Source organism: Ahaetulla prasina, chromosome 12, assembly GCF_028640845.1.
Source record: "Ahaetulla prasina isolate Xishuangbanna chromosome 12, ASM2864084v1, whole genome shotgun sequence".
In the NCBI taxonomy this organism is placed as follows: domain Eukaryota; kingdom Metazoa; phylum Chordata; class Lepidosauria; order Squamata; family Colubridae; genus Ahaetulla; species Ahaetulla prasina.
This window is the reverse complement of record NC_080550.1, coordinates 23,740,668-23,768,389: the sequence shown is the minus strand read 5'-3', so window position 1 is coordinate 23,768,389 and position 27,722 is coordinate 23,740,668. Positions and strand designations below refer to the sequence as shown.

The window sequence follows — 27,722 nt, the reverse complement described above, 5'->3', positions numbered from 1 at the left end:
GTGCCAACTCAAGGCCCATGGGCCTAATCTAGCCCATGGGCCTTGAAAACAGGAGGGGCGTGTGTGGTCCTCCCAGGCTCTGTTTTCGCTGGAAAATGGCTGGAAGAGGCTGTTGCGGCCGAAAATGGAGCCCAGGAGGACAATGTATCCCCCCAGCCCCACCTGGGCCACCACAGGTGCCCCTGGCACAAGTGACATCGATCTGGCCATGCCTCCCTCCCCACCCCACCCCCCAGGTCAAACACAGCCCTGATGCGGCTCTCAATGAAATCGAGTTTGCCATCCCTGTTCTAATGGATGCTCTTTACATTATTTATTGGATACTGTCATTTCAATAAAAAGAATATTTATAGCTCAAGTTTGAAATGAGGGGTCCTTTGCTGCTTCTGGAACTTGAAATCCATATGTCGTAAAATTCCCATAGTTGCCCCCTCCAAAGGCTTAGCTTTCCATGGGAATGTTCAAAAACAGGAACTGATATTTGGCGTACATTCAAATTAGGAGAATCATAATATTTAGGATATTATTCCCTAGCCAAGGGAGGACCTTCCCCCACCTTCTCTTTCAAACTTCCCTATAGCAGCAGACGAATGGATTAATGGGAAGGATTTTCTAAATTAAGAATGGCACCTGTTTGTTTCATCATTATCTCCCAGTATTTATTTCTTGGTTTGTTTGACTGGATTTCTGCATTACTCTAGAGAAGGGAGAAAGTGTGTAGGAAAAAGGATGGCAGAACCTGGCTTGGAGTGAAAGGAGGCATCAGCCTAGAGTCCCTACATAGCCACAAGTGAACTAGGCCCCACTCCCTTTGAGTGCTGTTAACTCTTATGTAATTTGAAGTAGGTGTTGACTGTTAGCTGAGGAGATTCCTGTGCTCAGGCTTTTAGCAATAAATCAGCTTACTTGAATCTTCATGTGTGGACCTGCTCTTTCATGTCTGACACTGCACAAAAATATGCATTTAAATTTTCCACCAGCTTTTAGCTGAACCTAAACATGGATTTGTTTATATTTATATTTCATATTTCTATACCCCCCATTTACCGCAAAAAGGGGTGGTGTCCAGTATACTAATATAACCGATAAATAAACCAACGTATAAAAATTAACATCAGAAAATAAAACTTAAATTAGGGTTAAAAAAAATCAAAATTATAGAATAATGACGAACATCAAAAAGGAGGGGGAGATTGCTAAAATGGCCATTTAGCATTGGATTCACAGTTGCATTAAACACTAGCTTTGATGCATGTACCTACAGAGGAAAGCATATTTATCTGGGTAGAAAAACCCCGTTTATTAACTGTAGCTGTATAGAAATGCTGAAAGAGACTTACCTCCAAGTAAACACCTATAAGCTCTGTGAAATTCTTAGCTGATTTGCTGATACAGTTCCATCCCCTTCAGATGGCTTGGCTGTGTTCTCTAATTATGGGGGTTGTTTAGCTGTGAACTTATTCCTGGAAGTGCCAACAATTATCCACATCTCTATCCTCTTATTTCTTTATTATTCCGCTGCAGTTTGGCCTGCAGGGTTGTGCTGCGAAACAGCCATTGTTCCCTGCCGTCTCTGGTGGGAATTTGAGCTTTGTGGTCCTAGCAAAGGTTTGGTTCACACCTGTCCATATAAACCACAGGGTTTCTCATCCGGCGATAGTCGGGCTCGAATGGCTCCTGGCAGAACCTGTGGACTGTCCCCAGGGAACTGATTTAGCAGCTTCAGAAAAATAATAAACGTGGTCCTTGGTCCATGGTTCTCTGAATTACCGCTGTAGGCTTGCACACGCTTGACATGTTATGGAGAAGCGTGAGGTTAAGGCAACCTTAGGGAAAGTTGGCATGGGTCGTTCTGTGGTTGGAAGATCAAAAGAGAAGAGGGTGAGATGAGTCTTCTATTGAATGGAAGATGGTGGAAAACCTGCTGACTCCTGTCAGGTCCTCAGGCATTTTTCTGTTCCATTTCCAGGGGTGGGATTCAGCCGGTTTGGACATGTTTGGGTGAACCGGTAGTAACAGCCAGCGGCTGGGCCCGCCACCCGCCAGGTGCTATCCCCATTTTATACAATCACCGTATTTTTGATGGAGCACGCACGTGCGCAAGGCACACGTGCAAGAGAAGCTATCCCATCCTATGCAATCACCATGTTTTTGATGCAGCGTGCATGGGTGCAAAGTGTACAAGCACAAGTGAAGTGAGCATGCATTTGCACACTCTCACATTTTCGATTCTGGGCAAAACGGTTGTTAAATTATGTGAAGCTCACCTCTGTCAATTTCTCTGATGTTATGCTCTTGCGTGTGATTTTTAGGAGTTTATGTCGTGAAATCCCAGAGAGAAGTCGGAGATAGAGGATCTGCATGATGTAAGGGTGTCTTTGTCATGGACTGGGACCACAACTTCCATAATTGTCAGCCAGCATGAGGGGTCCTTGGTGCTCTCTGAGCTTGCTAGTTTTCTTGCAGATGTTTCATTGACCAAACTAGGAAACATAATAATAATAATAATAATAATAATAATAATAATAATAATAATAATAATAATGATGATGATGATGATGATGTTTTAATTTGTATACCGCCCTTCTCCCAAAGGACTCAGGGCGGTGAACAGGCAAATAAAATACAAACAGAAACATACACCATAATTTAACAACCCTTAAAAAACTGATTCAAATTTGCCAGAAAATTTAAAATAACATTACACCCCATAAAAATTACAGAAATTTAAAACCCATTAAAATTATTTAAAATTTAAAATCAGGCCAGTCCAGCCATACAAAATAAATAGGTTTTAAGTTCGCGGCGAAAGGTCCTAAGGTCAGGTAGTTCTCGAAGCCCGAGGGGAAGCTCGTTCCACAGGGTGGGAGCCCCCACAGAGAAGGCCCTCCCCCTGAGGGCTGCCAGTCGACATTGTTTGGCTGACGGCACCCTGAGGAGTCCCTCTCTGTGGGAACGCACCGGACGCTGGGAGATAGAGGCCGGCAGTAGACGGTCCCGTAAGTAGCCCGGTCCTAAGCCATGGAGCGCTTTAAAGGTGGTAACCAATACCTTGAAGCGCACCCGGAAAACAACAGGTAGCCAGTGCAGTCTGTGCAGGATAGGTGTTACGTGGGAGCTCTGAACCGCTCCCTCAATAACCCGCGCAGCCGCATTCTGGACTAGCTGAAGTCTCCGGGTGCTCTTCAAGGGGAGCCCCATGTAGAGAGCATTGCAATAATCCAGGCGGGAGGTAACAAGAGCATGAGTGACCGTGCATAGGGCATCCCGGTCCAGGAAGGGACGCAACTGGCGGATCAGGCGAACCTGATAAAAATCTCTCCTGGAAACGGTCGTCAGATGATCTTCAAAGGACAACCGACCATCCAGGAGCACGCCCAAGTTGCGTACCTTCTTCTCCATCGGGGCCAACGACATCATCAGTGCACTGCAAAAAAAATTAAAAAAATGAAACAGCCAACCTCAGAAAGCACAAGGACCTCTCATTTCAAACCTGAGCTACAAATATTCTCCTTTGCATGTAGTCCTTAACTTATGACAACAACTGAGCTCAACATTTCCGTCATTAAGAGAGACATTTGTTAAGTGAATTTTGCCCCATTTTACAACTTTTCTTGCCACGGCTGTTGAGTGAAATCACTTGCAGTTGATAAGTTAACAATCTGGTTGTTAAGCGAACCTCGCTTATCAGAAGGTCGTAAGCAACCGTCATAAATGTGAGTCTGTGAATTTTGATCACATGTTCATGGAGATGCTGGTCGTAACTGTGAAAAACCATCATAAGTCACATTTTTTTTGGCGCCGTTGTAACTTCAAACGGTCACTAAATGAACTGTTGTAGGTTGAGAACAACCTCTACATGTCTCAGCTAGCATGCTAGGAACCCTGGGAGCTGCAGTCTCAACACAGGTTGAAGGAGATGGTTTAAGAAGTTATTTGGAGGTGTTAACCTTGTTCTACTATCCCAAACTATCTCTCTTTTCCTATTGATGAAGAGTCTAAGGCAGGGGTCTGCAAACTTGGCTCTTTTAGATGTACATGACGGATCAAGATCTGGAGGACCTCCTCAAGGTCCCTACCGTAGACACCCCAATTGCCACTCTAGCTTCTCCCTCCAACATCATACCTTCAGATGTAGCAGACGGTCTCCGAACGGAGGACCGCAGGGACTTCAAGTCCCAGAGCTTTGCTGGCTGAGGAACTCTGGGAGTTGAAGTCCACAAGTCTTCAAAGAGCCAAGTTTGCAGACTCCTGGTCTAAGGTAGGGTAAGGCATGGCTGGCTGGGGAATTCTGGGAGTTGTCCACAAGTCTTCAAAGAGCCAAGTTTGCAGACTCCTGGTCTAAGGCAGGGTAAGGCATGGCTGGCTGGGGAATTCTGGGAGTTGTCCACAAGTCTTCAAAGAGCCAAGTTTGCAGACTCCTGGTCTAAGGCAGGGTAAGGCATGGCTGGCTAGGGAATTCTGGGAGTTCTCCACAAGTCTTCAAAGAGCCAAGTTTGCAGACTCCTGGTCTAAGGCAGGGTAAGGCATGGCTGGCTGGGGAATTCTGGGAGTTCTCCACAAGTCTTCAAAGAGCCAAGTTTGCAGACTCCTGGTCTAAGGCAGGGTAAGGCATGGCTGGCTGGGGAATTCTGGGAGTTGTCCACAAGTCTTCAAAGAGCCAAGTTTGCAGACCCCTGGTCTAAGGCAGGGTAAGGCATGGCTGGCTGGGGAATTCTGGGAGTTCTCCACAAGTCTTCAAAGAGCCAAGTTTGCAGACTCCTGGTCTAAGGCAGGGTAAGGCATGGCTGGCTGGGGAATTCTGGGAGTTGTCCACAAGTCTTCAAAGAGCCAAGTTTGCAGACTCCTGGTCTAAGGCAGGGTAAGGCATGGCTGGCTGGGGAATTCTGGGAGTTGTCCACAAGTCTTCAAAGAGCCAAGTTTGCAGACTCCTGGTCTAAGGCAGGGTAAGGCATGGCTGGCTGGGGAATTCTGGGAGTTGTCCACAAGTCTTCAAAGAGCCAAGTTTGCAGACTCCTGGTCTAAGGCAGGGTAAGGCATGGCTGGCTGGGGAATTCTGGGAGTTGTCCACAAGTCTTAAAAGAGCCAAGTTTGCAGACTCCTGGTCTAAGGCAGGGTAAGGCATGGCTGGCTGGGGAATTCTGGGAGTTGTCCACAAGTCTTCAAAGAGCCAAGTTTGCAGACTCCTGGTCTAAGGCAGGGTAAGGCATGGCTGGCTGGGGAATTCTGGGAGTTGTCCACAAGTCTTCAAAGAGCCAAGTTTGCAGACTCCTGGTCTAAGGGATGTTCTGAATTTGCTTCTATTTCGTTGTTTTTTTTAAAAAAAAGCATTATTAAAGACAGTCCTCAACTTACAACAGTTCATTTAGTGACCGTTCAAAGTTACAAAAAAAAGTGACATACGACCATTTTTCATACTTTGCAGCATCCCCATGGTCATGTGATCAGAATTCAGACGCCTGGCAACCGACTCCTATTTATGACAGCTGCAGTGTCCTGGGGTCACGTGATCCCCTTTTGTGACCTTCTGACAAGCAAAGACAATGGGGGAAGGCCCGATTCACTTAACAACCGTGTGACTAATTTAACAACCGCAGTGATTCACTTAACAAATGCGGCAAGAAGAGTCGTAAAGCGGGGCAAAACTCACTTAACAAATGCCTTGCTTAGCAACAGAAATGTTGGGCTCGGTTGTGGTCGTAAGTCAAGGACTACCTCTATTTAAATCCCAAAACAACAGAAAAAGAAAAAAGGAAAGGGAGGCATACATTTACACAAAAATACACGCTGATATTGTAATCCCTAAGTCACCCATTCTATTTTATCTTTGCTGTGGTTGTTTAAATGCAGAAAATGAGATTTGATATTGTAATATAAACAAACGGATAAAAAAAGAGACCAAACTGTGCCACAATGGAAACATGGGCTGTATACTTTTTATGGATTTGTTAAATGTATTTATATATCCTCATAACAGAAGTCAACCCAAATTCAAAAAGGAATGGCTTCCTCGTACATAGACTATGCAACATAAGCGAAGACTTTTAGAATACCTTTTGTGAAGAGAGAAATTGCTTCCCAAAAATTGAAATGACTTAATGGGAAATGAGCAATAATTATGTAAGTTTGAAGCACCGCATAAAAAAATATGAAAATATTTAATTGGCATTTAGGGAATTAAAAAAAAAGAAAAGAAAATTGTGTGTGGGGGGGAGGTAAAAGTGAGGCCATACCGTGAATGTTTTCCCCCCACTATAATACCCTTTTTATTTTTAGGGAGGGTTTATTTATAATTAGTTCCTATTTCTGTTGCAAGGCTTTTCATAGAATTGTTGGGGAACAATACAGCACCATTACATTGGAATTGTATTGTGTGGGGTGTAGGGGTGTGTTTTCCCATCACTGTTCAAAATTATTACGGACATTGAAGCAGCTTCAATGAAAGGTGCTGAGGAGCACCTTTCACCTTGAGACCCTGACCTTCAATCAGAATAGAGCTGGAAGGGACCTTGGAGGTCTTCTAGTCCAACCCCATGCCCAAACAGGAGACCAATATTATTTCAGACAAGTGGCTCTTCAGTTTCTTCTTTAAAAACCTCCAGTGTTGGAGCGCCCACAACTTCTGGAGGCAGGCATTAATTGTTCTAACTGTCAAGAAATTTCTCCTTCGTTCTAGGTTACTTCTCTCCTTGATTGGTTTTCATCCATTATTGCTTAGCCTGCCTTCAGGCACTTTGGAGAAGAGGTTGACTCCCTCTTCTTTGTGGCAGCCCCTTAGATATTGGAACACTGCTATCATGTCACTCCTCGTCCTTCTCTTCATTAGACTAGAGATACCCAGCTCCTAGGGACATGGTGGCTCAGTGGCTAAGATGCTGAGCTTGTCGATTGAAAGGTCGGCAGTTCAGCGGTTCGAATCCCTAGTGCCGCGTAAGAGGGTGAGCTTCCATTGCTTGTCCCAGCTTCTGCCAGCCTTGCACTTTGAAAGCACATAAAAAAATGCAAGTAGAAAAATCGGGACCACCTTTGGTGGGAAGATAACAGCATTCCGTGCACCTTTGTCATTTAGTCATGCCGGCCACATGACCATGGAGACGCCTTTGGACAGCACTGGCTCTTTGGCTTTAAAACGGAGATGAGCACTGCCCCCTAGAGTTGGGAACGACTAGCACATAAGTGTGAGGAGAACTTTTACTTTTACCCAGTTCCTGCAACCATTCTTTATATGTTTTAGCCTCCGGTCCCCTCGTCATCTTTGTTGCTCTTCTCTGTACTCTTTCTAGAATCTCAACATCTTTTTTTATATTCTGGATATTATATTTGCCAGCTGGCAGAAGTTAACAGTGAATATAATTTCTGTTTCCCAGTAGCTTTTGATAGACTGAGGAATGTAAACAGAGACAGTGTAAAAGGAACCCATGTAGTATGGATTGAAGCAGCCTAAGACGAAATTTTGGCACATCCTAGGTCAAGCAAGAACCATTCCTCCAGCATTAACATGTCTTGATCAATCAAGGGATTGTCATTCTATACAGAACTTGAGTTCTAAGGCCACATTTCTCTTTATCTAACCAGGGCACAAACATGCTTTGACATGTTATCCTCTGTTTGCCCTGTTCCCATAACATTGCCTTCATCTGATCCCTAGCCCATGAAGGGAGACAGGGTTAAGTCATCCTTAGCTATGTTTTGGATAATATTTTCTAACACTGTTCAAGGGAAGCCTGAGGGTAGCTCACATCTGCTAGGCTTTGGGACTCTTCATCATAGAAGGAAGTCAGACGCAATTTAGGCAGGAGAAGGATTGGCACAGCAGCAGGCAGCAAATGCCATGTTGCTCAAACTTTCTGCTGACTTAAGTCTTGCCATTCAGTAGTTGGAAAATTCTAAGATAAAATCTCTATGGAGATTCTCAGTCTTCCAAGACATGGTTGTCCCAATTGTGTTTTTTATTTTTTTTTTCAAAAGGCAACTGGACTTTCTTGGTTTTTCCTTGAAGATGTTTTGCTTCTCAAGGTTCTGAAGAAGAACTGAAGGATCTTCTGGGATGAGAAGCAAAATGTCTTCAAGGAAAAAGAAAGGAAGTCCAGTTGCCTTTTGAGAAAGCACCTTTGGGGTTCTAAAGGTAACGGTAAAGGTTCCCCTCGCGCATATGTGCTAGTTATTCCCGACTCTAGGGGGCGGTGCTCATCTCCATTTCAAAGCTGAAGAGCCAGCGCTGTCTGAAGATGTCTCCGTGATCATGTGGCCGGCATGACTCAACGCCAAAGGCGCATGGAACGCTGTTACCTTCCGACCAAAGATGGTCCCTATTTTACTACTTGCATTTTTTACGTGCTTTCAAACTGCTAGGTTGGCAGAAGCTGGGACAAGTAATGGGAGCTCACCCCATTACGTGGCACTAGGGATTCGAACCACTGAACTGCCAACCTTTCGATCGACAAGCTCAGTGTCTTAGCCACTGAGCCACTGTCCCCCTTTTTGGGGTCTAAGATTATGCAAATCAGCAGGAGAAGAGAATGAAGCATCTCCAACAAGATGCATTTCAGTGGTTAACCAACTAAGGTCTTGAATTTAGGCAGGAAAACCAAATGGCCAGGTACAGGTTAGGCGGTACCTGGCTCAACAATACCAACTATGTTAGAGCATTTAGTAGGAAACCACTTAAGTATGAGTCAGCTGTCAAGTTTCCAAGTAATACATACCAAGTAATACATACCAAGTAATACATTCCAAATGGACACGATGGCTCAGTGGCTAAGATGCTGAGCTTGTTGATATTAAAGGTCAGCAGTTCAGCGGTTTAAATTCCTAGTGCTATGTAACGGGGTGAGCTTCTGTTACTTGTCCAGCTTCTGCCAACCTAGCAGTTTGAAAGCCCGTAAACAATGCAAGTAGAAAAATAGGTACCACCTTTGGTGGGAAGGTAACAGCATTCCGTGCGCTTTTGGCGTTGAGTCATGCCGGCCACATGACCACGGATATGTCTTAGGACAGCGCTGGCTCTTTGACTTTGAAATGGAGATGAGCACCGCCCCCTAAAGTCAGGAACGACTATCACGTATGTGTGAGGGGAACTTTTTCCTTTTAATACATTCCAAGTAATACATGGCCACAGTTAGGCCAGCTTCAGGATTGACACGAGCAATGTGCTGCAGCTGCCAAAAAGCCAATGAGCGTATGAGTGACTTAACTTGGCCTATGAACATGTTGTTGTGTCTCGCCCGCTTTCACCACAGCCGGGACCTTCTTATCTGCTTCCGAACGCTGAGGAATGTCCTAGTATGCCTCCCGGCCCCAGCCCTGGCTCCATGCCCAGACAGGCTGAGGAGGAAAAAGTACCTCCAGTCCCCAGCTCTGGCTCCATGCCCAGGCAAACGGAGCAACTAGACCCCTCCCCCTCCCCCATAGCATGTGAGCCTGAGGAAGGTCAATTACCAACAGCTGCAGACTGGAGTGACCCTCGCTTCAGAAGAATTGATAGGCGGTGGCGACAGAAGGAAGGGAGGGGCAGGCCTGGATAAGTGCTGAGTCATGGAGCCACACCCCATGGCCTATATAAAGGATCTGCTTTCTGGCAGTCTCTGAGTCAGGCAAAGTCTAACATATTCTGAAGACTTCAGGAGTGGAATGGATTGATATATATTTGGTGTTAATTGATGAAGATTGGATATTAAAAACTATTTTATTGATGAACTGGAAATACTAATTTAATTGGAAGATTCTGAAGATTTTAGGAGTGGAATGGACTGATATATAATGGACTGGAAGAAGAATGTACTTTTTTGTTTCTGGAAGGGGAGTTAAGGTCTTAGAGAGAGGAGTGACTATGGATTATGACTTATGTTGTATTTTAATTTATGATTGTTAATCTTATACCCTGTACTTTGTTCTGGGAAGTCTGGTCCGAATAAGTGACAAATGAAAGTTAATGTCTAATGTTGAATAAGAGACTGTATATTGAATAGGTTGTTGGAAAATGGAAATAAAACTTTTTTACTAAAAAAAAAAAGAAGAGACTGGACAGCTACTTGTCTGACATGGTAAAGGGTCTCCTGCTTGAGCAGGACTAGAATAGGGGTGTCAACCTCAAGCCCCGGGGGCAGGATCCGGTCTGTGGGGTGCTTAGATCTCACCCACAGGGCTGTCCTGGAAGCAGCAAAGGAGCTGCCAGCAGTGCTTCTATCCGTGAAAACGGAACTCGGGAGGGCTGCAAACAACCCTCCCGAGCCCTGTTTTCACCTACGATGGCCTCCTGCAATTCTCTGCCAGTGAAAACAAAGCTCGGGAAGGCCGCGAGTGCTCGGGCCACCACAAGCGCCCCTGACAAGAGCGACGTCAAACTGGCCATGCCCGCCTCCCACCCCAAGGTCAAACACAACCCTGATTCAGCCCTCAATGAAATCGAGTTTGAACGAGAAGATCTCCAAGGTCTTCCCAATTCTGTTATTCTGTATGTTATGATATAGATCAGGGGTCTCCAACCTTGGCAACTTTAAGCCTGGAGGACTTCAACTCCCAGAATTGAAGTCCTCCAGGCTTAAAGTTGCCAAGATTGGAGATAGATAGATAGATAGATAGATAGATAGATAGATAGATAGATAGATAGATAGATAGATAGATACATACATACATACATACATACATACATACATACATACATACATACATACATAGAATGAAAGCTAAGTGGTCTGCTTTTTTTTTTAAAAAAGGTCAATTTTTATTTTCATTTGCACTGTTTTAAAAATTAGAAGAAGGTGTTTAGAAGGATACTGTTCCTTCTGAGACATCACCAACACATCGTTACCGATCAAAAGCAAAGCTCTATTTAAAAAAATGTAGATTTTTTTTTTAAAAAAAGAAAGAAAACAGGCGGGAATGTTTGTGCTGTCAATAAAGAGGATGCTGGACACATCCCAAAATGCAATTTATTTGAAGGTTTGAAAAACCCTGGGTTTCTTTCAAACACCATCAGAAATTTGAAGAGCTTCAAAGGAGAAACGATGGCCTCTCTCTTCTCTTGCAAGAAGCAGAACTCACATTTCTGTGCTGTCTAGGATTTCGCACAAAAGAAATCTAACAAAAACATCCTATCAGAGGCATCATTCTAGTTTCCTGGTTTTTCCAATCTGTCATGTTGCTATGGTTAGACATTGGCGCAGCTAAAGGAGTGGCAGCCTGGCAACATAGCTACCCCAGCCAAGAAAAACAGCAACAAAATTTTAAAGAGAGAAACTACAAGCAAAGCAAACTCAGCAGCCCTGCCTTGAAGAGAGCCGTAGTTTCAACAGGGGTTTTTGAGGAAGAAAAAAAAATTGAGACGTTTGGGAGACCTCCAAGACTTGCAAATACTTTAAAAAGTCCTACAGCATACTAAAAAGCAGAGACATCACCCTGCCAACAAAAGTGCGTATAGTCAAGGCTATGGTTTTCACAGTTGCAATGTATGGCTGTGAAAGTTGGATCATAAGGAAGGTTGAGCGCCAAAGAATTGAGGCCTTTGAACTCTGGTGCTGGAGAAGATTCCTGTGAGTCCCTTGGACTGCAAGGCAAACAAACAAGTCAGTCCTAGAGGAGATCAACCCTGATTGCTCTTTAGAAGGCCAGATCCTGAAGATGAAACTCAAATACTTTGGCCACCTAATGAGAAGAAAAGACTCACTGGAGAAGAGCCTAATGCTGGGAATGATTGAGGGCAAAAGAAGAAGGGGACGACAGAGAACGAGGTGGCTGAATAAAGTCACTGAAGCAGATGCCGTGAGATTAAATGGACTCTGGAGGATGGTAGAGGACAGGAAGGACTCCTCTACCAGGAGGAACATGGAGGGTCGTGATGGGTCGGACATGACTTCACAACTAACAACTACAACAACAAGTATACATGGGGTAAGATAATAGAATTAAAGAATTAAAGAGTAACAGAATTGGAAGAGACCTTGGAGGTCTTCTACTGCACACACACACCCTGTGGTTTTCCTTCTGGGTTTATAGTCTACCCAACAGCTCCAAAATTCTCAAGCAGATCCAAATCGTAATCAAGCCCAGCTTCTAAAATCGAACAAAGTCAGCTATGTGATTCCACTTTTCTATATAGAACAGGACAGAATAACAGATTTGGAAAGGACCTTGGAGATCTTCTAGTCCAACCTCCTGCTCAAGTAGGAGACCCTGTACCATTTCAAACAAATGGTTGGCCAATCTCTTCTTAAAAGCCTCTAGTGATGGAGCATCCACAACTTCTGAAGGCAAGCCGTTCCACTGATTAATAGTTCTCATTGATGGAAAATTTCTCCTCAGTTCTAGATTGGGTCTCTCTTTAATGAGCTTCCACCCATTGCTTCTTGTCCTGCTTTCAGGTTCTTTGGATAATAGACCCTCTCTTCTCTGTGACAGACCATTAAGTACCAGAACTACTAGACTAGGTCATATCTAGATCCCTCAACTGTTCATCATAGGATTTAGTCTCCAGCCCACTAACCAGGGGTGAAATGCTACCAGTTTGAGGTGGTTCACCCGAACCAGTAGTGAAAAAATGCTTTAAAAAGTAAAAAACAAAAAAAAAGTTCCGACGATCGCATGGCACAGTTGATTGTCTGATTTTTTTTTTACTTTTTTTTAGCATTTTTTTTACTACTAGTTCGGGCAATAGGTAGTAAAAAAAATGCTTTAAAAAAGTAAAAAAAAGGTTCTGACAATCAGCTGTGCCACATGATGGTCGGAACTTTTTTTTTTTACTTTTTAAAGCATTTTTTTACTACCTATTGCCCGAACAGATATTTTTGTTATGTGATAGTTTGTTTCTGAGCTCTCTCTGATTCTGTGAGATTCCTGCTTGTTACAGGGGCCATTTTGTGTGAAGTCCAGCTGCTTTTGTACTGTGTGTGAGTCAGTTGTGTAGCTTTTGTGTTATTTTTGTGTAAAGTGAGATAGTTGCTTTTCCAAGTCACATGACTGCCAAGCCACGCCGACAGAACCGGTAGGGAAAATTTCTGAATTTCACCACTGCCCCTAATCATCTCTGTTGGTCTTCTTTGCACTCTTTCCAGGATCTCAACATCTTTTTTTAATTTTTTTTATTTATTTATTTAATTTTGTCATAACAATATACACAAGCATAACACAAAAGATTATATAATATATAAACATATATATGAGGAGAAACAAGGTAGTATAAGCATATATATATATATAGGGGAAGAAACAATAGGACAGGAACGGAAGGCACGTTTGTGCTCTTATGCACGCCCCTTAGAGTCCTCTTAGGAATGTGGTGAGGTCAACAGTGGATAATTTTGAATAAAGCTTTTGGGGTTATGAGAAGAGACCACAGAGTCAGGTAATACATTCCAAGCATAGATAATTCTGTTACAAAAATCGTGTTTTCTGCAATCTAAACTGGAGCAGTTGACATTAAGTTTAAATCTGTTGGTAGCTCTTGTGTTATTGTAGTTGAAACTGAAGTAGTCATTGGCATTTTTGTATTATGGTGACCAGAACTGGATGCAGCATTCCAATTGTGGTCTCACCAGTGCAGGATAAAGCGGTATTGTCACTTACATGTGATCTTGATGTTATCTCTCTGTTGATGCAGCCAAGGACTCATCAAGGAAGGGACCTCTTCCAGGTCAGAATCGGAAGTGACCCTCTCATGCAAGAAAGCTCTATTTGTAAACTTAGGGAGACACACTTCATCAAAGAATTATGTTCAGGGGTGAGCTGCTGGGGGCTCGCAGGGGTTCAGGAGAACCTCTAGCTAAGATTCTGTGCAGTTTGGAGAAGCCCCAAATCCCACTCCTGGATGCGCCCCCCCCCCAGGAATTTCAACACGGCCCATTTTGGATGCAAGTAAATGCAAGGGGCACATGGAGGCTCAGGGAGGGTGAAAAATGGGCCTACTGGAAGTTTGGGAAGACCTCTGGAGCAGTGGTGGGATTCAAGTAATTTAACAACCGGTTCTCTGCCCTAATGATTTCTTCCAACAACCAGTTTGCCAAACTGCTCAGAAAGTTAACAACCGGTTCTCCCGAAGTGGTGCGAACTGGCTGAATCCCACCACTGCTCTGGAGCCTGGGAAGGCCATTTTCGCCCTCCTGGACGCTCAATGAAAGCATCTGGAGCCCGGAGAGGGCAAAGCCACCCCCCTGTTGTGGTGCAGGAGTCCAGCTAGGCCATCCCCATCATGGCCATGCCCACCCAGCAACTGGGCAGAGACCCCATTGCTAAAATTTTTGATGCCCACCCCTGACGACGGTGGTGAGGCATATCTTTGCAAGCCAATTATTTTGATAACATTAGTTTCCAGATAGACAGGTGTGCATTGCTTCCTAATTAAATTTTGCTTTGAACAACTAAAGCTTCACATTTCTCTTTCTAATTTTAAACCCTTTATAAAAGTAACTGCCAAAAATTGATTTAAAAAAAACAAAACAGAAAGAGCAAGAAAAACAGGATCTGACAGGCTCTAAAATGATTAATTAATTTCAGGAAAAGGTTTCTCAGAATAGGATTTCCAGGGAGAAGCACCTACACTAGAAGATAGAAATATACAGGTGAGGAGGGACCTCGTGGTCTTCTAGCCCAACCCCCTGCTCAAGTATCCCATCCCATCCCAGTTCAAATGGTTGTCCAGTCCAGGGGTCTCCAACCTTGGTCCTTTTAAGACTTGTGGACTTCAACTCTGGGAGTTGAAGTCCACAAGTCTTAAAGGGACCAAGATTGGAGACCCCTGGTCCAGTCTATGTTTGAAAACCTCCAGCAATGGAACACCCACAACTTCAGGAGACAAACTGTTCTATTGATTGTTTTCACTGTCAGTTCCTGATTGGATCAGTTTTTAACAAGCTTCTACCCATTACTTCTTGCCCTGCCCTCAGGTACTTTGAAGAGTATGCACAGGTACAATATATCTGGTACCTTGCTCAACAGTAGCAACTGTGAGAGGGATCTTGGAGTCCTAGTGGACAACCATATAAATATAAGCCAGCAGTGTGCAGCAGCTGCCAAAAAAGCCAACACAATTCTGGGCTGCATAAACAGAGGGATAGAATCAAGATCACGTGAAGTGTTAATACCACTTTATAATGACTTGGTAAGGCCACACTTGGAATATTGCATCCAGTTTTGGTCACAACAATGTAAAAAAGATGTGGAGACTCTAGAAAGAGTGCAGAGAACAGCAACAAAGATGATTAGGGGACTGCAAGCTAAAATGTATGAAGAATAGTTGCAGGAACTGGGTATGTCTAGTTTAATGAAAAGAAAGACTAGGGGTGATGTGATAGCAGTCTTCCAATATTTCAGAGGCTGCCACAAAGAAGAGAGAGTCAAGGTCTTCTCCAAAGCACCTAAAGGCAGGATAAGAAGCAATGGATGGAAACTAATCAAGGAGGGAAGCAACCTAGAACTAAGAAGAAATTTCCTGACAGTGAGAACAATTAATCAGTGAAACAACTTGTCTGCAGAAGTTGTGAATGCTCCAACACTGGAGGTTTTTAAGAAGATGTTGGATAACCATTTGTCTGAAGTAGTGAAGGGTTTCCTGCCTAAGCAGGGGGTTGGACTAGAAGACCTCCAAGGTCCCTTCCAACTCTGTTATTCTATAAATCTATCCCCTCTTCTCTGTGTGACCCCCTCAAGCACTGGAAGACAATTATCATGTACACCTCATCTTTCTCTTCACTAGACTAGACATACGCATTTCCCACAACCCTTCATCATTCACTTTCTCCTCCAGATCTATAATCATCATTGTTGCTCTTCTCTGCACATTTTCTAGTATCTCAGCATCTATTTTGTATTGCGGTGACCGGAACTGAATGTCATATTTTTGCAATGTAAAAAATATCAGCTTCAGTCCCCAGAATCTCCAATGATTTGGGACACAGCCCAAAGAACCTTCAAATAATGAGCATTTTGATGGTCTTCATATAACATACTGCTTCCAATTGCTGAATTAATCCTTGGCATAGATTCGTGCATTAGGCTGAATCATAAACTAAATGTTAGAACTGCATGAAATGATAAACCACAAATATTAACCCAAGTGAGCCACAAGCAAACTTAAAGGTTCCCCTCGCATATATGTGCTAGTCATTCTTGACTCTAGGGGGCGGTGCTCATCTTTGTTTCAAAGCCGAAGAGCCAGTACTGTCTGAAGACGTCTCTGTGGTCATGTGGCCAGCATGACTAAACGCCCAAAGTGCACGGAAGGCTGTTACCTTCCCACCAAATAGGTGATCCCTATTTTTCTACTTGCTAAGTTGGTAGAAGCTGGGACAAGTAATGGGAGCTCACTCCGTTACGCGGCACTAAGGATTCGAACCACTGAACTGCCGACCTTGCGATCGAAAAGCTCAGCATCTTAGCCTCTGAGCCACCACAAGCAAACTTAGCATGTTTCTAATCCATCTGCAACCTCCCTGGGAGTTGGTGTTAAACTGGCTGTGTGAACACAGGCATGAAGAGTCTGAAAGAAAACGGCATGTTCTGTGAGACTGAAGAGGCCTAATGGTTGCGGAGAGTGTATGAAGCAAACCTTTTGCAGAAACTAAGCAGACTTGAGGCAAGGCAAGGACTATGTCAACTCGCAAAGCATCCCTGACCTGCTCTTGAGTTGCCATAAGCAAGGGGGATGGGAAACTGAAGAAACAGCACAGCAGCCAAAGACAGATGCACATTCCAGACTTATCTCTCTCAAGACTGTATCCCAGGCTTACTCACAGCAGTTGGAGGGGAGTGATCTCTGCAATCCGCGAAATTGCTTCGTTGGAGAATGTGATTAATGACACACCCTGGGGGGGAGGGGGGCGGAGCAACAGGATCATGATTGGGCGTAAATTATGTAGGGTCAGAACTGGCTTCACTTGAGAACGTGCTGACATGAAGTTCCTAATAAATAACTGGATTTCTTTTGAAGCAAGGCTCATGATTTAATTAGGGCATCCGTCGGAAACCCTGACAGCCTAAACCATTAGTTTCTCTCCAGATGTTGCTGATTACATCTCCCAGCATCCTTGTCCTAGGAAGAGCAACTGAAGGAACTGGAACTGTTTAGCTTTCAGAAGCGAAGTTCAAGGGCTAAATAAGGCAGCCTTTTGCAAGTTCTTGGAAAGATGTTGCCTAGAAGAAAATCAAAACTTCTCCTTTGTTGTTTAGAAAGCAAGACAAGCTTTGCTGGCTGAGGAACTCTGGGAGCTGAAGTCCACAAGTCTTAAAAGAGCCAAGTTTGCAGACCCCTGGCTCAGTTAGCCTAACTTCCTGATCTGAACAACATCTGAATCTAGGGTATTAGAATGGTGAGCTATCTTGTAGTTCCTTGTAGCAACATACATGCCACAGTTGACTCCAAGAGAAAATCTAATGAGGAGTGGAGCTCACATTGATCCTTGAGATATAGGGTTTTTTTATATATACATGCAGAACCATAAGTGGTCATAACTCCACTTTATTAGTTTGCCAGGACTTTTAGGAAGCAACAAAGCCTACGTGTCATTTGGGGAATATAGCAATGCCCTCCTCATGCGTTCTTCAGAGCTTCCATCATGTTGAGAGATCAAGTGATCTTTTCATTACTTCAGAGAATAGCATAGATGAAATATATAGTTGAATTCTGAGTTATGCCAGGTTCTGCCTATCTCCATATCTATTGCGATTCTATGGCACATATTGCAGTGATTTGACCTCCTATATCTCAGATAGACAGACAGACAGACAGACAGACAGACAGACAGACAGACAGACAGACAGACAGACAGATAGATAGGGAGAAACCCCCAAAACAAAAAAACCTTAACTGGTTTTGAACAGAAAGAACACCGTTTCTTTTTCTCTCCCTTATCTATTCATCATCTCCTCTTTCACTTTCTGAATAAAGATTTTGTGGCAGGAAGGCCGAACTGTAATGAAGAGGTTGGGCTTTTAGGCACTTTTGTCATTTTGCTTTGTTTCTGAGATGTGAGCACATTCCCCCCCCCCCACAACCCTCCCCAAAAAAACATCTCCACTCTCTCCATTGGCAGAAATTCTGGCAGCTTCTGTGAATGTGCTTCATTAATAAAATATGGCAAACGCCTCCAAGTTGCCACGGGGAAAGGAAAGGCAAACGAAAAAAGACCTAGAAAAGGCTGTGACATTAATGCAGGATTAAGAATGAGGATTCACCATTATGGGCACAAAGAGAAGTGAGAAGATACAGCCAAACCATGGAAATCTAGCAACAGACCCCTTTAAAAGAAGATGAGACCAGAAATAAATTCTGTCTTGTCTCTGGTTTAAATTCATCAGCATTCCTAAAAGGAGCAGTTATCTAGGTCTGTTGATGGTTTTCGTTGGCTGATAAACGTCGTCATCATTCCAGACTAAGTTCTTATACCATTAAAAAAAGTCAAGGCAATTCTATAATTGCATCACATTCACGAGAAGTAATAGTAGCGCTTTCTACTGCCCTGGTGGGCCCTCGTTTGGAATATGGCACCCAATTCTGGTCATCACGATACAAAAAAAAGATGCCACAGTAAAATGGCATTGAATTATCCCAGGTGGAGTTTTCTGCGGCAAAATTGCCCCACAACAAATTGGCCCATGCCAAGTTGGCCGTAGTGAATTGTTCTAGACCAGGGGTGTCAAACTCGTGTTCTCACGGTGGCGTCACATGAGATATAGTGACTTTTCTCCCTTCGCTAAACCAGGCATGGGCATGGCCAGCGTCTGATAAATCTGGCCTGCAAGCCACGAGTTTGACAGCCCTGCTCTAGACCCATCATGTTACCCATAAGCCTTCTCTGGCTTCATCTAAACACATTTAATTTCCCTTATTCAGTCATTGCACGATTTAGCCTCTGGACACTTTATTACTTATGCTGCTGTCCTCTGCAGTCTTTCTACGGACTCAGCATCTTCTTCTTTTTTTTGGTATCGTGGTGACTAGAATTGGATGCAGTATTTCAAAAGGTCAAAGACAATTCATCATGGCCAACTGACCACAGCCATCTCATTGTGGCCTCCTAGCCATGGGGCAGCCCGACGTGGCCAACTTGCTGTGGGACAACTGGTAATATTTCACAAGGGATAACTCAATGCAATAAATGTTATCCGTCACTGTTTGTTTGACATTATTTCCATTCACAAAAACAGTGGTGGATAACATTTATTTCGTTGAGTTAACCCCCGTGAAGTTTTCCGTGGGGAGTTGTTCTGTGGCAAGTTGGCCAAGGCAAGCTGTCCCATGGCGAGTTGGATGCATTGAATTGGCCATGGTGAGTTGACCATGGTGAATTGTCCCCTTCCATAACAATTATAGATGTCTTCCAGTACTTGAGGGGCTGTCACAGAAAACAGGGAGTTGACTTGCATATCCAAAACACAAGGGTGTCGTGTCCCACTCCTCCGCTGACGGCCGGGTCAGGGAAATCCGAATCAGGCTTGCCTCTGCAGCTCTGCCCAAAGTCCTAGCAAAGTCCTCAGAGCAGGCAGGAGACCGGTAAGTGACTTCAGCAAGATAAGTTCGACTTTGCCTGACTCAGAGACTGCCAGAAAGCAGATCCTTTATATAGGCCATGGGGTGTGGCTCCATGACTCAGCACTCATTAAGGCCTGCCCCTCCCTTCCTTCTGTTGCCTCCGCCTATCCAATCTTCTGATACGAGGGTCACTCCAATCAGCTGTTGGAAGTAAACTTTCCTCAGGCTCACATGCTGTGGAGGAGGGGGAGGGGTCTAGCTGCTCCGTTTGCCTGGGCATGGAGCCAGGGCTGGGGCCGGGGGGTGCTCCCTCCTCTGCAGCCTGCTTGGGCATGGAGCCAGGGCTGGGACCGGGAGGTGCCCCCTCCTCTGCAGCTTGTCTGGGCATGGAGCCAGGACTGGGGCCGGGAGGCATACATTCCTCCGTGTTCGGGAGCAGATAAGCAGACCCCGGCTGCGGTGAGAGCGGACAAGACACAACAAAGGGGGACCGACAAGAAGCAATGGATGGAAGCTCATTGGAGGGAGATCCAATCTGAAACTAAGGAAATTTTCCTGACAGTGAGAGCAATTAATCAATGGAACAGCTTGCTCTCAAATATATTTTTCAAATATCCATGTCTAGGCCATCTAACCATTGAAGCGTAGCATCGTGTATATTTCAAAAATCAGATACTGGATTGGTGTATGCCCGAGGCTTACAGCTGGTTATGATGTGATCTGCAGTTTGATATGGGACCCCACAATCACACTGAAGGGTATTTTATACATTTATACAGACAGACCCGGCAGACGCTGTGTGAGGTGTGAGTCCTATTCAGGATTGTTCATTGCTGACATGGTAGTTCAAAGCCTGACAGTTTTGTGGGGGAAGGTGGGCATTTATATATCTTCCTATGTCGTGGTATTCACCGATCCATTTGACTTTCCATTGGGAACTGAGGTCCCAAAGGCGCTTTTTCAAGAGGCAATTAGACTTTCTTGTTTTTCTTTGAAGACGTTTTGCTTCTCATCCAAGAAGCTTCTTCAGCTCTGACTGGATGATGGGGAATGGAAGAGCTGAAGAAGCTTCTTGGATGAGAAGCGAAACGTCTTCAAAGAAAACCCAGAAAGTCCAATTGCCTCTTGAAAAAGTACCTTTGGGACAACCATGATCCGGATGACTGAGAATCTCCGTAGACAATGGGAATAGATGTTAAAGTTGTTGGTCAGAAGTTGTGCGAGTGCCAGTGGGAGCTTCCTGGATTTGATATTTTCCCGCTGATAAATGAGGAACGTTGCCATGCACCAGTAGGAGTATAAGTATGAGTTATTCATAATTTTACATAATCCAACTAAGTCATCAGAGAAATAAGAATTCCCCTTTCTCATCTTACAAAGACACGATGATAAAACAGAATTCTCATTTCTCAGAAGATTTAGTTGGATATCTGGGAGGTTCTGAACTGAATTCATATGAATGGAGCCACTCAACGGGATTTGTGGCTGTTTGGGATTTTCTTTGGTGAGCCTAAATCCTAGTCAAATCAAGGAGATTTTAATTGCATTTGGATGTGGCTTGATTTGGGAACGTCATCCCTCTGTGGTGGTTCAACCAGGTCTTTGAGACCCAGGATGAAACATGGCCCTAAACCAGGGGTGGGCAGCTGGGGGTTCTCAGGGGTTTGGGGAACCTCTAGCTAAGATTCTGTGCAGTTCGGAGAACCCCCAAATCCCACTCCTGGCTGGCCCCGCCCACCCCTCCCCTCCCCTCCCAGGAGTCCCCACGCAGCCTGTTTTGGATGCAGGTAAGTGCAGAGCGTGTGTGGAGGCTCAGGGAGGGTGAAAAAGGGGTCTATCAGAAGTTCGGGAAGGCCCATTTACAGCCTCCAGAGGGCCTTCGGAGCCTGAGGAGGCTGTTTTCACCCTCCCGGATGCTCGAAAAATGCCCGTCCCCTGCCATGCTGCAGGAGGCTGACATGGCCACGCCCACCCAGCAACCGGGCAGAGAACCTCTTACTAACATTTTTGAAACCCACCCCTGCCCTAAACCTACTCGTTGCTTTTCCAAAGCTCCTCCCTCAACCATGCTTTTTCTTAAAGGCTTGTCAATGGCTCAAGAGCTAAATAAGAGTGCTGAATAATCTTAGTGGATGGATGATTATCCAAGGCCCAAAACCTTCTTGGTGCTGCACCCATGCACCATGCTGAAGGGAGCTGTTTTGTAATGTGAATCTGGAGACAGAACAGGCCTGGGAGAGAAGAGGAGGGGAGGAGAAAGCATTAAAAAAATGCCAGGCTGACTGAAAAGAGTTACCCAGATTTATTGTGTGTCTAGCACATTAAAATATTCATTGGTGGCCCTTCAATCTGGTGCATATAAGAGCTATTACTCTTGGGTGACTAATGTTGGAATTAAGACCTGCTTTTGTCCTTCTACACTGTTTATATAGAGAGATATTGCTTTATTTATATAAAGCAAAGAGCCACATTGGCGCAGTGGTTAGAATGCAGCATTGCAGGCTATTTCTGCTGACTGCCGACTGCTGTTCGGCAGTTCGATTCTCACTGGCTCAAGGTTGACTCAGCCTTTCATCCTTCCAAGGTTGGTAAGAACCCAGATTGTTTTAGGCAATAGGCTGGCCCTGTAAGCTGTTTAGAGAGGGCTGTAAAGCACAGTGAAGCGGTATATAAGTCTAAGTGCTGTTAATATTTCTAAATTACAGTAGCATAAAGTTACCAGATGCCTCGCCCAATTGCTAACTGCAAATGCCCATGGTGGAATTTCTTTATTATTTCTTTATTGAATTTATATTGCCGCCTATTCGCCCATGGCGAATCAAGGCAGCTTACAGAATATAAAAACGGAATATAAAAACATTTAAAAACAGTAAAACTAATAAAAAAATCAAATATTTTAGCGAAATTTTAACGGGTTTTAATCGGTCTTTGACCGTTTTAGTGATTCGGCCATTAATTATTTGCTTTTAATTGTTTTTAAATATTGTTATTTATTATATTTATATTTGTATTGGTGTGTGTATTTTAATATGGCTGTAAACCGCCCTGAGTCCTTCGGGAGATGGTGCGGTATAGAAATGTAATTATAAAATAAATTAAATAAATAAATAAATAAATAAATAAATAAATAAATAAATAAATAAATAAATAAATGTAATAAAATCGCCCCCGTCCCCCACCTCCCACCCCAGCTGACAGCTGATCACATGACCCATTTAATGGGCTCCATCTGGCAGAACCAGGCATTCAGCGCCTTCTGGAAGAGAATTATGATAGGGATCATTCTAATCTCTGGGGGAATGAGGTTCCAGAGAGAGGGAGCCACCATGCGCTTCTTCTGGGTCCCGCCAGGTGTATCTCCCTCGGGGATGGGACCCACAACATTGCTTGCCTTCCTGCTCTGGTGGGTCGGGTAGATGTGACTGACAAGAGACGGTCCCTCAGATCACCTGATCCCAAGCCATGAAGGGCTTTAAAGGTGACAACCAGCACCTTGAATTGCACATGGAAACAAATCAGGAACCATGTGTACACCAGGGTCTGCACAAAACCATGTTGGCCACTATATTTTGCACCAACTGGAGCTTCCAGATGCTCTTCAAGGGCAGCCCCATGTAGAGCGCGTTGCAATATTCAAGACAGGAAGTGACTAGGGCATGGGTGACTGTGAGTAGGGATTGCCTGTCCAGGAAACGGTGTAACTGGTGCACAATCCACAGTTACGCGACCGTCACCTGCTCTTCAAGCAGGAGTCGTGAATCCAGGAGAACCCCCAGATTACGCACAGGGTCTGTTTGGGGTAGCGCCACCCCATCCAAGACCAAAGATGGCAATTCTCCCTGAGAATTGAATTGAATTGAATTGGACAAGTGTGATTAGACACCCAAGGAATTTGTCTCTAGTGCAGAAGCTCTCAATATAACAGCGTAAGAATAGTTATAATATGATGCCAATAAGAGGGGGTAGTAAAAAAAAATAAGAAGGATAATAATAGAGCAGAGCAGAGCAGAGCAGAGGAGGAAGGAAGGAAGGGAGAATAGAATAGAATAGAATAGAATAGAATAGAATAGAATAGAATAGAATAGAATAGAATAGAATAGAATAGAATAGAATAGAATCTGGAAGGGACCCTGGAGCAGTGGTTGGTTGCCCCTGGTTCGGTCCAGTTCTTGCGAACTGGTAGTAAAACCGGGGGGAGGTTCTGCCCACCCACCTGGATGTCATCCTAGACAATCTGAGCATGCGCAGAAGCTTCACATGCGTGCGCAATCCCATTGCATACCGGTAGTCAAGGTAAGTAGAACCCATCCCTGTCTTGGAGGTCTTTTAGTCCAGCCCCCTGCTCAAGCAGGAGAACCTATAATACAGCCGTAGTACATGAGAATTCCTTAGAAATAAGACAGTACTGTGGCAATTACCAGTTGCTTAGCAAAGTGGTGGCATGCAGGACTGTCTTTGTGGCTAGGTGTTTTGGCATGCAATGCCCTATAGCGCCATCCTGAGGGGAGGAGTTGAAACAATTTATGTCCAGGAAGTGAGGTGTCTGCAGATATCTTCTCAGCCCTCCTTCTGACTCATGCAACGTTCAGGTCTTCTGTAGAAAGCAGGCTGGTTGCAACTGGTTGCAACTGTTCTCCAGCAAAGAACAGTTGCAACTGTTCTTCCCAGGATGATGGAAATTGGGGCTGGGCATTGGGCAATTCTAAGCTGAAATATGCAGGGATTGACCTTGAGTGAGGATGTTACTTCACTACCATGTTTCCCTGAAAATAAGACCCTGTCTTATATTTTTATATTATATTTTTTTGAACCCTGAAATAAGCGCTTGGCCTTATTTTTGGAGAGTTCTCATTATTTTGGGGTGCATGAAGCAAGATGGGGCTCCTCTTGCCATCTTACCTGATTTGCTCTGCATTTAAATATTTTCAGGGAGGGCTTATTTTTTAAGGGGGGCTTATTTTAGCGCATGCGCTCAAAAGCCCGATTGGGCTTATTATCAGGGGATGTCTTATTTTCAGGAAAACAGGGTATCTACGAGGCTGTGTTTTTTTTCTTGGAAGATCATTCAATCCTGGCTTCTTGGGCACTGCCAATCAGTTATAGAATGCCTACGCCAGTGAGAAATGTGGCTTTGAATCTCTTCCAATTATCACATCTTGCAGTCCCGGAGTTACCTTGTGGCAATACTTGCACTGCAAGCTGTGATTGGATGCTGGTTCGATGGAGTTCTTTTCCACTCTCCAGAGCTCTAAAAGGGTTGGAAACATCTCTGGGCTTTTGTCCAAATGCCTCACACTGCAGAACTCCTGACAAAGCACACCATTGGCCTCCTCTTGTAAGAGACTTCAGGGGCTCTCAACCAACAGCCTGGAATGGAAGGCCTTCAATAGAAATATGGGTGGCAGGATTATTTGGAGGGGGGGTGGAGAAGAAAAATACTGCATTACTTCAATTTTGTTGTAGCTCCTCCACCTCCAGGACTCCCACTGTCTAACATAGAATGATAGGGCTGGAAGGAACCCTGGAGGACATCTAGTTCAACCTCCTGCTCAAGACAGGAGACCTCTTATACCATCACAGTCAAACAGTTGTTCAGTCTATTTTCGAAAGCTTCCAATGATGGAGCACCCACAACTTCAGGAGGAAAGCTATTCTATTGATTAATTGTTCTCACCGTCAGGAAATTTCTCCTTAGTTCTAGATTGCATCTCTCTTGGACAAGCTTCCACCCATTACTTCTTGTCCTGCCCTCTGGTGCTTTGGAGAATAAAATAATAAGATAGTCTGTCAGGCTGCCTCTGATTATATCTAGGAAAGAATACACCTTGACTTCATTTGCAAATAAAGAAAAGTACTTTTTCTAGGTACATCCGGACAGCAGCAGTATAAAGTTGGATCTGAGACAAAATATGGCTAACATTCCATATCCCCCCGGTTACTCCCTCCTCTTCCCCAAGAGGTCATCAGGTCTGGTCCAATGCCAGCTCCTTCTCGGGGCCCCGTGGTAATCTTCTTCCGTAGGTCTCTTGCTGTCAATCATATCAGGAATGCAATGTCCGTTGAGAGTTCGCGCTCAAGCATTCCTGTTGAATTCAAAGCATTAATCTCCCCTCCCCCCTTAATTATGTCAAACCAACACTCTTAAAGGGCCCTCTCTACTTAACCTGAATCCAAGAGCTATTTACATAACAAATAAAACCCCATGCTATCTAACAACTGAATATAAAGAGTACAAAAAGATGTGAAGATTGGAGTGGAGGCTGACATAGTCCTTCAATACTGGAAGACAGTAATGTCCCCCCTAGTTCTTCTCTTCAACAGGCTAGACATACCTAGTTTCCTCAATGGTTCATCATAAAATTTAGCCTCCAGTCCCTTTATCATAGGGATGTGATGGCTCGGTGGCTAAGATGCTGAGCTTGTCGATTGGAAGGTCGGCAATTCAGCGGTTCGAATCCCTAGTGCCGCGTAACCGGGTGAGCTCCCGTTCCTTGTCCCAGCTTCTGCCAACCTAGCAGTTCAAAAGCATGTAAAAAATGCAAGTAGAAAAATAGGGACCACCTTTGGTGGGAAAGTAACAGCATTTCGTGTACGTTTAATCATGCCGGCCATATGACCATGGAGACGTCTTCGGACAGCGCTGGCTCTTCGGCTTTGAAGCAGAAATGAACACCGCCCCCTAGAGTCAGGAACAACTAGCACATATGGGCAAGGGGAACCTTTACCCTTTATCATCTTTGTTTATTTATTTATTTATTTATTTTATTCGATTTTTATACCGCCCTTCTCCCGAAGGACTCAGGGCGGTATACAGCCAAAAATAAAAACAACAATACAATATACAATTTAAAATACAAATTAAAAAACTTATTTTATAATTGGCCCAAAAAACTTTAAAATATATAAAACTAAACCCCATTAAAATTAATAATAGATAATTTAAAATCAGTAAAAATTAAGCCAGCCCCGCGCGAATAAAGAGATGTGTCTTCAGTTCGCGGCGGAAGGTCCGAAGGTCAGGTATTTGGCGTAAACCCGGGGGAAGCTCGTTCCAGAGTGTGGGAGCCCCCACAGAGAAGGACCTTCCCCTGGGGGCCGCCAGCCGACACTGCTTGGCGGACGGCACCCTGAGAAGTCCCTCTCTGTGAGAGCGTACGGGTCGGTGGGAGGCATGTGGTAACAGCAGGCGGTCCCGTGTTGACCTTCTCTGCGCATATATTCACACAAGACACTTAACAGGCCAAGAAATCTTAACAACATTCCCACAATCATGCTAAACTGGGTTAGTTTCAGCTGTAGCTTTTTTTGTTATTCACTTTCTTGGGTTTGCCTGCCCACCCACCTATCCCAGCCTGGTTCCTTCCAGAATCAGGATACAGGTAGTCCTTGACTTATGACCACAATGGAGCCCAAAATTATGTTGTTAAGTGAGACATTTGTTAGTGAGTTTTGCTCCATGTCGCGCCCTTTCTTGCCTCGTTTATTGAGTGAATCACTGCTGATGATGAGTTAGAAACACGGTTGTTAAGTGAATCTGGCTTCCCCGTGGACTTTGCTTGTCAGAAGGTCGCAAATGGGGATCATGTGACCCCGGGACCCTGCAACCATCATAAATATGAACCAGTTGTCAAGGATCTGAGTGTAAATCACGTGAGCATGGGGATGCTGCAAAGGTCGTAACCATGAAAAAGGTTCGTAAGTCACTTTTTTCAGGGCCGTAGTAACATTGAACGGTCACTAAATGAACTGTTTGTAAGTCAAGGACTGCCTGCATTATGCAAATGCAGAAAATGGGTTTATTCTCTAACCAGGATGGTTTAAGTGAACTGAGCCTCTTTGCAACTGGTGAAAAGATGCTGAGACTTTAGAAAAAGTGCAGAGAAGAGCAACTAAGACAATCAAAAGCTGGAGACCCAAACATACGAAGAACAGCTGCAGGATTTGGGTTGAGATAATCTAAAGAAAAGAAAAATTAGGGGGGACATGAAAGCAGTATACCAATATTTGAGGGGCTGCTGCAAAAAAGAGGGGGTCAAATTATTTTCCAAAGACCTTGAAGGCAGGCCAAGAAACAATGGATGGAAAGTAATCAAAGAGAGAAGCAACCTGGAATGAAGGAGAAACTTCCTAACAGTGAGGACAATTAACCAGTGGAACAGCTTTGCCTTCAGATGTTGTGGGTGCTCCATCACTGGAGGTTTTCAAGAAGAGACTGGACAGCCACTTGTTCAGAATAATAGAGGATCTCCTGATTGAGCAAGGG

General features: G+C 44.3%; 1 protein-coding gene and 1 long non-coding RNA gene across 3 annotated transcripts in view; one reads left to right on the top strand and one right to left on the bottom strand.

Annotated features, from left to right (window-relative positions):
* LOC131184077 (uncharacterized) overlaps positions 1 to 1,836 on the bottom strand; it is a 110,537-nt gene extending 108,701 nt beyond the window's left edge. For both annotated transcript variants that reach the window (XR_009151911.1, XR_009151910.1), the window contains exon 1: positions 1,341 to 1,836. This is a non-coding gene — a long non-coding RNA (uncharacterized LOC131184077). The remainder of the gene's footprint in view (positions 1 to 1,340) is intronic.
* The window catches only part of LOC131184076 (guanine nucleotide-binding protein G(o) subunit alpha), a 229,577-nt gene that overhangs the window by 126,961 nt on the left and 74,894 nt on the right, over positions 1 to 27,722 (top strand). The gene's annotated exons all lie outside the window — the stretch shown is intronic.